At 34.9% G+C, this 12751-nt stretch overlaps 1 pseudogene; it reads right to left on the bottom strand.

Moving 5' to 3' along the window:
• Positions 1-317: 317 nt before the first annotated feature.
• LOC126633844 (uncharacterized) lies at positions 318-869 on the bottom strand (annotated as a pseudogene).
• Positions 870-12751: the final 11882 nt, after the last annotated feature.

Genomic DNA, 12751 nt, shown 5'->3' with positions numbered 1-12751 from the left:
CTTCTAATTTATTATTAAGGCCATCTCCAACTGAAGAAGGGCCAAATGGGCTCGTTTTAGCCCTATAGCGGTCCAATAAATTAATATTTTGATGAATAGTGCCGAGCTATATTTCTTATCATCTTCAACTGAGGGGCCAAAGGGCCATAGGCCAAACATAGCCTTGTGACAAAAAATCATCTATAACCGAAGGCCATAGGGCCAAACATAATTTATTATTTAAATTTAAAAACTACAATAGCTTAAATTTAAAAACTACAACAACTTAAATTTAAAAACTACTACAACTTAAATTTAAAAACTACAACAACTTAAATTTAAAGTCTATAATCATCATCATCTTCATCATCCACCATTGTAGGAGTACAGTCAGAAGTAAACAACTGTCGTCGAGCCATAATTTCCTTATTTTTCGTATCAAAATAGGCATTACTCATTGAAGTGTAATCCGAAGTGTTCCTTAGCATATTCTTATCATCCATCTCTTCTTGTATTTGTTTGACACGTTCTTTATGCCTACGGTTCCTTTCTTCCGCAACAATGGCATTTTGCTCCGCCATGAATCGCAAAGAGGCCGCCATTTCCAGTTGAAAGGCGATATCATCCTTTGCCTTGCCCTTTTCCTTCAATTTTTGGGCTTTGTTTTGTCCTATAGCCCTAGGTATGAAACCTTCACCCGAAGACAGATTTTCTACCCTTGTTTCTTGAATGGTAGGAGATCCATCTTCATCCCCATCTACAACTGAGGATGCAGTTCCGAACACTGGCATAGGACCTACTCTATGTTAAGGTAGATCTTCAAATAACACCCACCATTTACAAATTTCCCAACAACCGTGATGCTGAAAGGGTTTCGAGGTGCCCTCCATATGTGTACCTAGAAAATATAATTACAAAAATTAAAGGAAATTAATATATGAAATTAAATGTAATATATGATAGGAGCATATTTATGCGACTTAGTTAGCTTGTTTTCTTGCATTAATGTTGTTAGTTCATAGTTAGTTTAATATTTTAAGCTATTTTCGTGTGTTTGTAGGACCAAAAGGCTAAAGTAGCAAGAAAGTGCATTTTGGAGCTTTTTGGAGTAGTTTTGGGCTTGGAATGGATAGCACATGCATGGAGCAAGGTAGATGGACGAAATTGAAGACCAAAAGAGGTTAGGATTATGTTGACGTTATGAAGAAATTAATTCCAGAACAAGGAAGACAAGGAAACCATCAAGAAAGAGGAAAGACTAGTCAAACTTGCCTTATCTTGTCCTTACCTTTCCTAATCCTAAATCACCAAGGTTCCAGCCACAAGGAAGATTCCCAAATATATTAGGACACTTAATATAGGTTCTAGAAGACCTAATCCCTGCACAAAAGGGATTGCCGCACAAGGGAAACCATTCCCTTTCCTATTCTCTGTGATAAACCACTTTCCCTTTCTTTAAAGATCCTGCCACATATCCCTTAGCCTTTTCCTTTTGCTTTCTGACTCTTAATCACCTTTCCTAATTCTTGCCGCATTTCCCTTGCCTATTTCTCTTTAATTTCTGATTTTTACTCCTTGTGGGACAAAAATAGCTAAGTTCTGAACCTTTCCTATACTTTGCCGTGTACCCTAGCCCTATATATACCAATCACCGTATCATCCATCCTTCACCATAAATCACCTACATCCATCCACCACCACAATTCATCACTAAAACCTTCACCCATACCTTGTGTCGCAACAAAGAAGAAGAAGGAGGACCTTGGAGTGCTTGCTATTCAAGTTTGGATTGCTGGATCATTCTTAGGTGTAATCTATCTTTTGTTTTCAATGTTTAAGTTTATTTATCTTTGTTTTACGAACATGAGGAGCTAAACTCGTTTTAGCTAGGGGAAAATTCAAAGCCATGAACATATTTGCAATATGAATTGATTACTTCCAGTTGTGATTTCATAAATTGAGAATGCAATTTGCTTAACTGTTTTATTCAAAACTTATTCTTGTTTGTGGATTAAGGATGTGTACTTAGTTTGCATGCATGAATTTGATGCTAGAATATAAGGGAGTTTCACATAATCGTTACAAACTTATATTCACAAGTAGTGAAGGTTGCTGGTCACGATCGCGTTAAGTTAAATTCCTAACATGAGTATCATGATGTCATAGTTACGAATGCTTTGTCAATGCTTATGATTTTCATAGAACTTAATGATCTTTGATTGTATCTCTATTATGATGTGCATGTAGGGGACTATTGAAGAATGATTTGGGTTGATGATGCGTATCCCATCCAATTTAATGACTTAAGGAAAATCTGAGGGTTAATTAGTGATGGCACGGTTAATCTGGGGCATTGTCATTCATGGTTTATCGAAAAAGCAACTGGAGATTGATTTGTATGCAAGTGTGTCATGTGTGGAGAAGGATCCTCTAGCTAGCCCATCATCCATTTAATTCACCAAATTTGTTCAACTTTGTTTAAGTCTTTAATTCACTTGTTTTCATTTTAATTTCGTCCAAAAACCAATCCCCTTTACTTTAGTGTGTCAAATTAGTTAGAATCTGTCTTAGTTTGTATTTTTAAGTGTTTTGAGTTAAGTTAAAATCAATTTTCATCCAAAGTCATTCCTAGTGTCTAGTAGAGTCTATTTAGTTATTTTAAGTTGTTTTGAGTATTTTAAGTTTGTTTCGAGTCATTAGAGTCTAGTTAAGTGTTTTTAAGTTTGTTTTTTAGTATTTGAATCAGTTTAGAGTAGATTAACAATCCCTCCTAATCCCCGGTTTAGAACGATCCCTACTTATCCATACTGCAATTGTTAACAAGAGGGTTTAATTTGTGTGTTGAGTTAATTTTCGCATCAATATAATTAAATATTGAAAATAAATTGTGAAAACACTTACTTCGTCGTAGTAATTGGCGACGCTTCCATGTCTACTTGCGGTTGTTAACAGTGCTTGATGTCATTTATTCAAACTTGGATAAAGATGTTTTTCCATCTTGAAGAACAACTTTCGTGGTTTCGGGTATTCGATGGAGTGGTGCCTTCGTAGAACTCATAGTATTTTGTGGATATACGAGTCTAAACACCTTCACTTGTTTGAGAAGTCCCCCTCACACTATCTTCCGAGACCCATCTATAAGCCGTGCAAAGAGCTTCATCTTCTTTTCGGGTCCAAACTCTACCTTTCATTACAGATGTGGTCATTTGAAAATTATTGAACAAATTGAAGGAAAGATTATTGGAAGAGGTAAGAAAATAGAATGTGAATAATTGAAATAAAATGAAATGAGATGGTATGGAATGGTGAAAATTATGTGAGAAATTGTGTAGGAATGATTTAGGTATTTATAGGGAAAAAAAAGGGGGAATTTTTAAAAAAAATTTGGCCGAACAAAAAAAAAATTCAAAACTAACAATAACTGACGTCAGCTACCATTGGATTCAAAATTTTGCCCAACCCGGGGCTGGTCGGCTAGTTGGGTTGGGCCAGCCAGTTGGCCATTTTCTCTTTTTTTGGCCTGATGGGTCCCATGAGCCTTTTGATCTGGCCCTCGGTTGGAGACGATTTTCGTGTCATTTCAGATTATTTTTAACCATCTAGCCCTTTGACCGGATGAGATGGCCTGAGAAGACAAAGTTTCATCTATCTCCGTAAATGGCAACGATATATCATATATGACTTTTGCTTTTCCCCTTTTTTAGGTGAACGACTTTGCTTTCCTTTCTCACCTTTACTTTCATTCAAAAAACAAATATTTATATGATAAAGCTAAATACTTTTTAATAATTAAATAATTTTTATTAGCTTTTTGACCACGTAGTCATGACCAACGTCGAAAAATATATTATTTAGCCGTCTGAAATCTCGAGAGATAGATAAAGTGATCGAAATATATAGTATTTAACCAAAACGTGGGTATCAGTCAAATTCGAAATCTAGAGATATATTATTTAACTAATTTGATAAAAAAAAAATATGTTATTTAACAAAAGCGTGGGCATCAGTCAAATTCTCAATCCAGAGATTAATAAAGCCTCGTATGTTCGTTGTTAGAACAATAAACATGTCAATTAATGATACGATCCAGATCCAGTACCCAATTCGACCTTAACTTTGCCGCAACTCAGCTATATACGAAGAATGAAGAGGAAGAGGGAGATGCAACAGAGCAATTTTGGGTAAAATATTTTTAGTTTTCAAAACTGAAGAAAGAGTTTTGCTTTATAAGAGTAGCTCCAGCCCATCTCAATCTCCTAACGTCACGGTGGCGTCAGACCTGACATTTTTCCTTTGCGCTTTCTAAGTACATCGATATTTTTACATTAAGGAGAGAGGGAACTTAGCAAAGTCACATAATAGGCAGCCTAATTTGGTATCGAATTCACCATCCACGAGTTTGAACCTAAGATCTCTCATTTCCAAGTAAAGAAGAATATTACCAAGCCGTAGTACTGAGTGACTTTTTTCTATAAATACTTAACCATGTTTTTCCATCATACAACACATTTCAATATTTTTAAATACTCTCTAACAATCTATTACTATTATCGAAAATTAAAAATAAAATATTATTATTTTTATAATAAAATTCTTTTATTATTTTATAAAAATAATAACAATATTTTAATACCAATAGTCTGAGCTATTCATTTTAGGAGTGGATATACATTTGGACAGTTATGGCTTACTTTGGCAATTAGGTCACCTATAGCCCCGGAGAACTTTTAGGGTTAGAGTTGCTCTAAAACTAGCCAACATTCCACATGTGTGACTGCAACATGGGCACAAACAAACAAAACAGTTGAACAAACGCCTACAATAAAAGCAAATTACAAATTGACCCCAATTTCATTACAATTTAACTCCAAAGCCAATTACTTGTGATTAAGGCAATCATAGTACATAAGAATACTTCCCCCTGAAACAACCTTGTCCACAAGGTTCAAACTAAAAAATTTGGAAATCTAGCTTTATACTCATCAATATGTTGCTTCTTGTCCATTCCACTGCACTAGAAGTTGAACACCAACTGCACTTCCCTTCTTTTACATTCTTCTAGCAAGGATTGCTAGAGGGGCTTCATGTATCAATCAATCATCTATCACTTGAGGCAAGATCAAATTTGGAACCACACTGACTTCTAATTGTTTCTTGAGGCAACTCACATGAAAGACAAGATGGATTTTGGTCTCTTATGGTAGTTTGAGTTTGTAGGTGAAATTGGTACTAGGTGGAATAACCTGCAATTTAAAATCTATATACGTGCTTGTCTGACTAGTCAACAACACTAATCAATTAAGATCAGATATGCTAGTTTACTCATAACGAAAGTAGTCAAAGTAAAACTTAGTTTACTAAAATGTTCCTAGTTAACTAAGGTCCAGTTTAGTGCACATTTTAACTCTAACCAGTTCAGTTGCATGGACTTATCTCTTTGCAAATAATGATGAACATATATCACAAGCAAATAGAAGATAAGTAAACTAGAAAAGCGATAAGTTGCACGGGATATTTTCGGTCGGAAAAACCCACCTTTGGGTTAAAAAACCAGGGAATCTCCACTGAGTCCAATCGAAATCAAGATTCTTACAAAGTAACCACACAAACTCAATTCCTAGATCCTAATCTATGGAGTAGCTTGTACCTTTGTGCAACCTTGCCTTTCACGAGATTGATTCCTTCGATCTTCACAATGTGGCAGCTCATCTTGAGCTCTTCACCTTGTGGCACCAAAATCAAATCAACTTATGCAAATGAGTTTATGATGAAGTTGATGCAAACCAGGATTTGATGTCTAGTCAATTTCACTAGTCAAACACTTGAAATATGAAACTAACGTGAATAAAAAAAATGTCAGCTCAAAGATTTGAAACTAGAAAAGCTTGACCTAAAACAAAGACCAAAATCACAAAAACAATGCTACCCTAATATGCATGGGTGTGGGTATTTAGTGCACGAGTGTGATTTTGTGGCTAGGATTTTCAAGTAAGAAAAAAGGGGCAGCTCACAGTTGAAAACAACCTTTATCAGAAAATATAAATCTCTCAGCCTACTGAAAATGAAACCCTAGATAAAGCTTTTATAGTGGGCTTTTTAGACAAGAAAGGGGACAAAAAAAGCCACGTGTCATGTGCAAAAGTAATCTAGAAAGATCTAGGGTGGAAAAACCATTTTCGGGAAAAGTTGTCAGATGGCCCATGTGGGTTGTCTTAAAGTGTGCCTAACTCGTGTGAAAGCAGCGAAAAGTTTTGACGAGACAGAACCACCAGACAGAATGTACTGGAAATAATAGCATGAAATAAATATGTATGAACAAACCTTTGATAAAAGAAGTTAAGCTCTTGAAGTGATATTTCCAGCAGCATGATCCCAAAAGTAGCATTTCAACCCTAAATCTAACTAGAGTTATGTGGTACAATTTACAACATTTGATAAGGGAAACCAAACAATAAAACTAGACTTCACAGTAGGCCACGACACCAATCTTCTCTATGATTTTATATGGACCATAGAATTTAGGCTGCAATTTCTTATAGCTATGAGAAGCCAATAACTGTAATTGATCAGGAACCAATCTCAAATCTACCATATCACCCACTTCAAAATGCTTCTCGATCCTCTTCTTGTCAACTTGCAATTTCATCCTATTTTGAGCCAATTCCAGATTGTACTTAAGAACAGCTAAAATTCTATCCTTTTTCCACCAAGGTTTGTTCCAAATAATCCACTCTTGCATTTCCCATTTCACATGGTGCAATGTATGGTGGTGAATATCCATACACAAGCTCAAAATTAGTAAACCTTGATGATGTGTGGTAAGAAGTACTGAAGCATCACTTAACCCAAGGTAGCCATTGCACCAATCTCTTAGGCTGTCTTCCCACAAAGCACCTTAGGTATGTTTCCAGACATCTATTCATGACTTCAGTTTGGTCATCATTGAGGATGGTAACCAAAGCTTATACACAATCTAAACCCTGTAACTTGAAAAATTCTTTCCAGAATGCACTAATAAACACAGGGTCTCTGTCACTAACAAATGAACTTGGCACTACATGGAGTTTGAAAACCTTCTCGATAAATATTTGAGTCACATTTGCCGCAATGTAAGGGTGTGAAAAAGCTATAAAATGTGCATACTTGGACAATCTATTACCACCATGATGACAGTTCTTCCCTTACAATTGGGCAGTTCTACTGTGAAGTCTATACTAATAGTAGTCCATACCTTCTTAATAATTGGGTAGTCCTTTATGATCTTTTGTCTCCATTATGATAATGGACTTAGTATAATCATTTTCTTATCATACAAAACTCATCGTCAACATAATACTTGGCAAGTATAGAACTTTAACTCCCTTATTGGTACTATCAAAGACTTATTTAAGTTTTTTTTTTCCTGCAACCTACTCATTTACTTCATTGTACCTTCTCAATTTATCCATCCACCCAAAATAGGGGTAAGAAATTGTTGCACATTCCATCGTAGAACAAGAAGTTTTTAGTAAGAATGAATGCCTCCTTGTATTCTAGAAAGAGCATCTGCAACTATTTACGCTCAAAACTTGCAGGTTAAAAAATTAAGGTAATTAGCCCTTGGTGGGCTTGGGATAAAAACTAGAATGAAATAGAATTAAGATTTAAGTGGTTCACCCCTTAAAACTAGGCCTGGCAAACGGGTCGTGTCAGTCGTGTTCGTGTCGTTTTCGTGTAACACCTGTTATCTTAACGGGTCGTGTCGTGTCACACCTGTTATCTTAACGGATCATAACGGGTCGGGTCACTTTACCCGCAGGTCGGGTCACTTTACCCAACGGGTAAAGTGACCCGACCCGTTATGACCCGTTAAGAAAAATATTTTTTTTCCTTAAATTTGCACATACCACACATTGTCACATAAATATTACTTCAAAACATTAAAACACATTTGTCGCTTATGTACTCGAAAATAAGAGCCTCATAAAAAATACATTCATACACTACTAATCTATTACAAATATTAAATGTGCAATGATATGCAAAATGAAAGCGTTTTTGTTTTCAAGGTTGTGAAGCATTTCTCAAAAATTTAAACCTTGCCAATGGAACTCAAAGCTTAATGAAAGTGACCCACTAGTGTGTTTATTCGTACTTTCATTAAGTATAACATAAAATTTTATGGTATCCACTAGTGTAAATATTTTAAATTGAAGATCGAATTCAATCATTGTATTCATATATGGTCAAGGAGTGTAGTTGTAAAAAATCATCAAAATCGAAGTTAAAATAACCGTTAAATTGTGATTTTTCGTTTATAACCGTCGAAAAGTTTTGTCCCGTTACTTAATCTTTAAATGTTTGTTTTTTGCAATTTTTGGCGTATGCAATCTCGAAGCATATACAAACAAGTATGATGGTTAGATCGTTGAAACTAGTTTCGTAAAATGCGTATCCCATCAAAACAATAGATTCACTAACACTTAAAAGTTTATTCTTACTTTCATTAAGTATAACATAAGATTTTGTGGTATCCACTAGTGTAAATATTTTAAATTGAAGATCGAATTCAATCATTGTATTCATATATGGTCAAGGAGTGTAGTTGTAAAAAATCATCAAAATCGAAGTTAAAATAATCGTTAAATTGTGATTTTTCGTTTATAACCGTCGAAAAGTTTTGTCTCGTTACTTAATCTTTAAATGTTTGTTTTTTGCAATTTTTGGCGTATGCAATCTCGAAGCATATACAAACAAGTATGAAGGTTAGATCGTTGAAACTAGTTTCGTAGAATGCATATCCCATCAAAACAATAGATTCACTAACACTTAAAAGTTTATTCTTACTTTCATTAAGTTTAACATAAGATTTTGTGGTATCCACTAGTGTAAATATTTTAAATTGAAGATCGAATTCATTCATTGTATTCATATAGGGTCAAGGAGTGTAGCTGTAAAAAATCATCAAAATCGGAGTTAAAATAACCGTTAAATTGTGATTTTTCGTTTATAACCGTCTAAAAGTTTTGTCTCGTTACTTGATCTCTGAATGTTTGTTTTTTGCATTTTTTGGCATATGCAATCTTGAAGTATATACAAACATGTTTGACGGTTGGATCGTTGAAACTAGTTTCGTAGAATGCGTATTCCATCAAAACAAACTAACACTTTAGAGTTTATTCATACTTTTTTGGCGTATGCGATCTCGAAGCATATACAAACAAGTTTGACGGTTGGATCGTTGAAACTAGTTTCACAAAATGCGTATCTCATCAAAACAATAGATTCACTAACACTTAAGAGTTTATTCATATTTTCATTAAGTATAACATAAGATTTTGTGGTATCCACTAGTGTAAATATTTTAAATTGAAGATCGAATTCATTCATTGTATTCATATAGGGTCAAGGAGTGTAGCTGTAAAAAATTATCAAAATCGGAGTTAAAATAACCGTTAAATTGTGATTTTTCTTTTATAACCGTCGAAAAGTTTTGTCTCGTTACTTTATCTCTGAATGTTTGTTTTTTGCAATTTTTGGCGTATGTGATCTCGAAGTATATACAAACATGTTTGACGGTTGGATCATTGAAACTTGTTTCGTAGAATGCGTATCCCATCAAAACAATAGATTCACTAACACTTAAAAGTTTATTCATACTTTCATCAAGTAAAACATAAGATTTTGTGGTATCCACTAGTGTAAATATTTTAAATTGAAGATCGAATTCATTCATTGTATTCATATATGGTCAAGGAGTGTAGCTGTAAAAAATCATCAAAATCGGAGTTAAAATAACCGTTAAATCGTGATTTTTCGTTTATAACCGTCGGAAAGTTTTGTCTCATTACGTGATTTGTGAATGTTTTTTTTTTGTAATTTTTTGCTGATGCGATCTTGAAGCATATACAAACAAGTTTGACGGTTGGATCATTGAAATTAGTTTCGTATAATTCGTATCCCATGAAGTTCAATGGTGTGTGTGTGTATATATATATTTATTTATTTATTAAGTAGATTTAAATCTATTTATTTTGCATGTATAATTATTATAGTTTTTAGGGGTATAAAATTATATATATATATATATATATAACTATTATAGTTAATATTTTGGGGGTATAATTATTATAGTATATATAATTATTATAATTATTACAGTTTTAGGGGTATAAAATTGTTAAATTAATATATATAATTATTATAGTATTTTTTTAGGGTTATAAAATTATTAAATTAATATTATGCTTATCGTGTATCGTGTTACCCACGTGTATACCCGAACCAACCCGTTATCTTAACAAGTGCTTATCGGGTTACCCGATAACGACCCGTTTCGTTATCGTGTCGACCCGAACACCTGTTAATTTCGTGTCGTGTCGTGTCGGGTTATCGAGTCGTGTCAAGAATTGCCAGGCCTACTTAAAATTGAGTTACATCCACTGTGAAGTCAATTTGACTTTAACCTTACTGCAATTCATCTATAAAGATGAGGTGAAGAAGGAGATGCAACATCGCAATTTAGGTAAAATATTATTGTTTTTCAAATCTGACTGTTACAAGAGAGAATGAGGCTTTAAAACACTAGCTAGCATTCCACATGAGTAACTGCCACATGGGCACAAACAAGCAAAACACTTAAATAAACTCCTACAATAAAAGGCAAATTATACATTGACCCTAATTTCATGACAATTTAACCCAAAAACCAATTATTTGTGATCAATGCAATCATAGTACATAACAATTCAAGCTCACATAAGACCTACTTCAACCTTGGGGTAAAACTCAAATTTTAGGTTCTAAACTACCCCAACTTGCTCCAACCCTAGGGCCAATGTGAATTTTAACCCAAAACTCATTTTAATTTAGGCCAGAATTCTCCCCTGGGTTAGGCCCACCATATATGTGACAGCCCGTCCCAAATTTTACTTTTTATTAATTTTAGAAGTGTGAATTTACGAAAATGCCCTAGAGGCAAGAGCTTTGACTTTCACGGATCATCGGTTAGAGTGACGTATGACTTATTCTTTTAGCATTTCCTTGTACTACTCATCACTACGAACGCATAGGCGAAAGTCGTTTACGAGTTTGAATTATAACGGTATAGTTACAGACGTTTGAAGTTGGTTATTTAAAGGTAGTTAAATTATTTGAACTCCCACCTTGTGGGAAGACTAACCAATCAGCCTTTAAGAAAAGAGAAAAGGGAACTAATCACATAAAGGAGGACAAAGCCTCCAGCCAATCAGAAAAAGAACAAAAAAAAAAAAGGAAAGTTGGAGCTTTCCCGTGGGTTTTTTCGCTCACGACCACCCATTTCTTAAGGCTGATTCCGGCCAACTCTGGCGGAGTTTTTTGAAGCCACCACCACCATCTTGAAGCTCTCATTCCCCTCTACAAAACCCACCCAAGAACCACCTTGGTTAACCCCTGTACGTGGCGGTTCGAGGCCACAAAAACCGATGAAAACCAATGGTGTTCGGGCCACCCTTTTCATTTTTTCAGCGAATCGGCAAAACAATGGCCGACATCACCACTTGGGCTTTCTAGCCCATCATCCCAGGAGAAAATCACGACCAACCTTGACCACGTTGTAGCACCAAGGAAAGGTAATCGAAGTTCACCCAAGTATAGGGTTACCGACGGGTTTTAACAAAATTAAAGCTCTTCCTAGCCTATTTGGCCTGGGTCACAGTTTCCAGCAATCTCCATCACTTTCGAGGCATTTTCCGGCCAAATCATAATGAGATAGCCATCGTGTAAGGTTGCCCAGAAAAAGAATCGAAGTTCACCCAACTACGAATGTTTTGATCCTTGTTTAGGGTATATAGGCAGTCTAACGAGACGTTAGATGCAACCATATAAGAAATGAGATTAAATAACTGAGACCATAGCCTTGTTTAAGGAATTGAGCAATATGTGTGGGCTTTTGGTTTTAAGTATATATGTATACACTTGATATTTTCCCAGAAATATGTTTTAAATGAGATTATGCCTTGAATGCCATGCATATAAGTTTATAGTTCGTATATGAATTGGTATATGATGCATTATATATAATTGTGTTGTTGTGAACGCTCTGAAGTGCAAAGGTGAGCGTAGGACATTCAGGTAAGTTCAGGTAAGTTTAAGTAAATTCAAGTATACGGTATTAGCTATAATTGATGAGATATGTGATGATATATGAATATATCGTATAGGTCACTAGTGGTGACTCCGACTTATATGCTAGCCATGATTGATTAAATATGTGATGAGATATGAATATGTTGTATAGGTCACTAAAGGTGACTCCGACTTATATGCTAGCCATAATTGATGAGATATGTGATGAGATATGAATATGTCGTACAGCTCACTAGAGGTGACTCCGACTTACGTACTATTATGAGATATTAATCACATGATTATTTGATATTATTGTTGAGATGCTGTGTTGTGGTACATTATGATTTCTCTGGAAATTATACAGGTGTTGTAACGAGGGATTAATTGTGTTATATGTTTTCTATTAGTAATTTACTTACATGGCCACTTACCTTTGTCTTGTCTTCACCCTCCAGGTATTATTAGCCGAGTTTTATTATCACCAAAGACTCGCGGCGATTCTTAGTATCGAAGACTATTTCGAGGGTACGATTCTTATATCATTTTTCTGTAGTTGCTTATGCGCTAACATCACGTGTGAAGTGGGTTCATTCCCGCTCACCAGTGCACTCTAGTATTTAGGCACTCTTAGGTTTAAATTTATTCACAATTTTCCACACCATCACACTTTATGGCTTCGTCA

This window comes from Malus sylvestris, chromosome 9 (assembly GCF_916048215.2).
Source record: "Malus sylvestris chromosome 9, drMalSylv7.2, whole genome shotgun sequence".
In the NCBI taxonomy this organism is placed as follows: Eukaryota; Viridiplantae; Streptophyta; class Magnoliopsida; order Rosales; family Rosaceae; genus Malus; species Malus sylvestris.
Note: the sequence above shows the minus strand (reverse complement) of the source record. Positions and strands in the feature narration are given on the sequence as shown.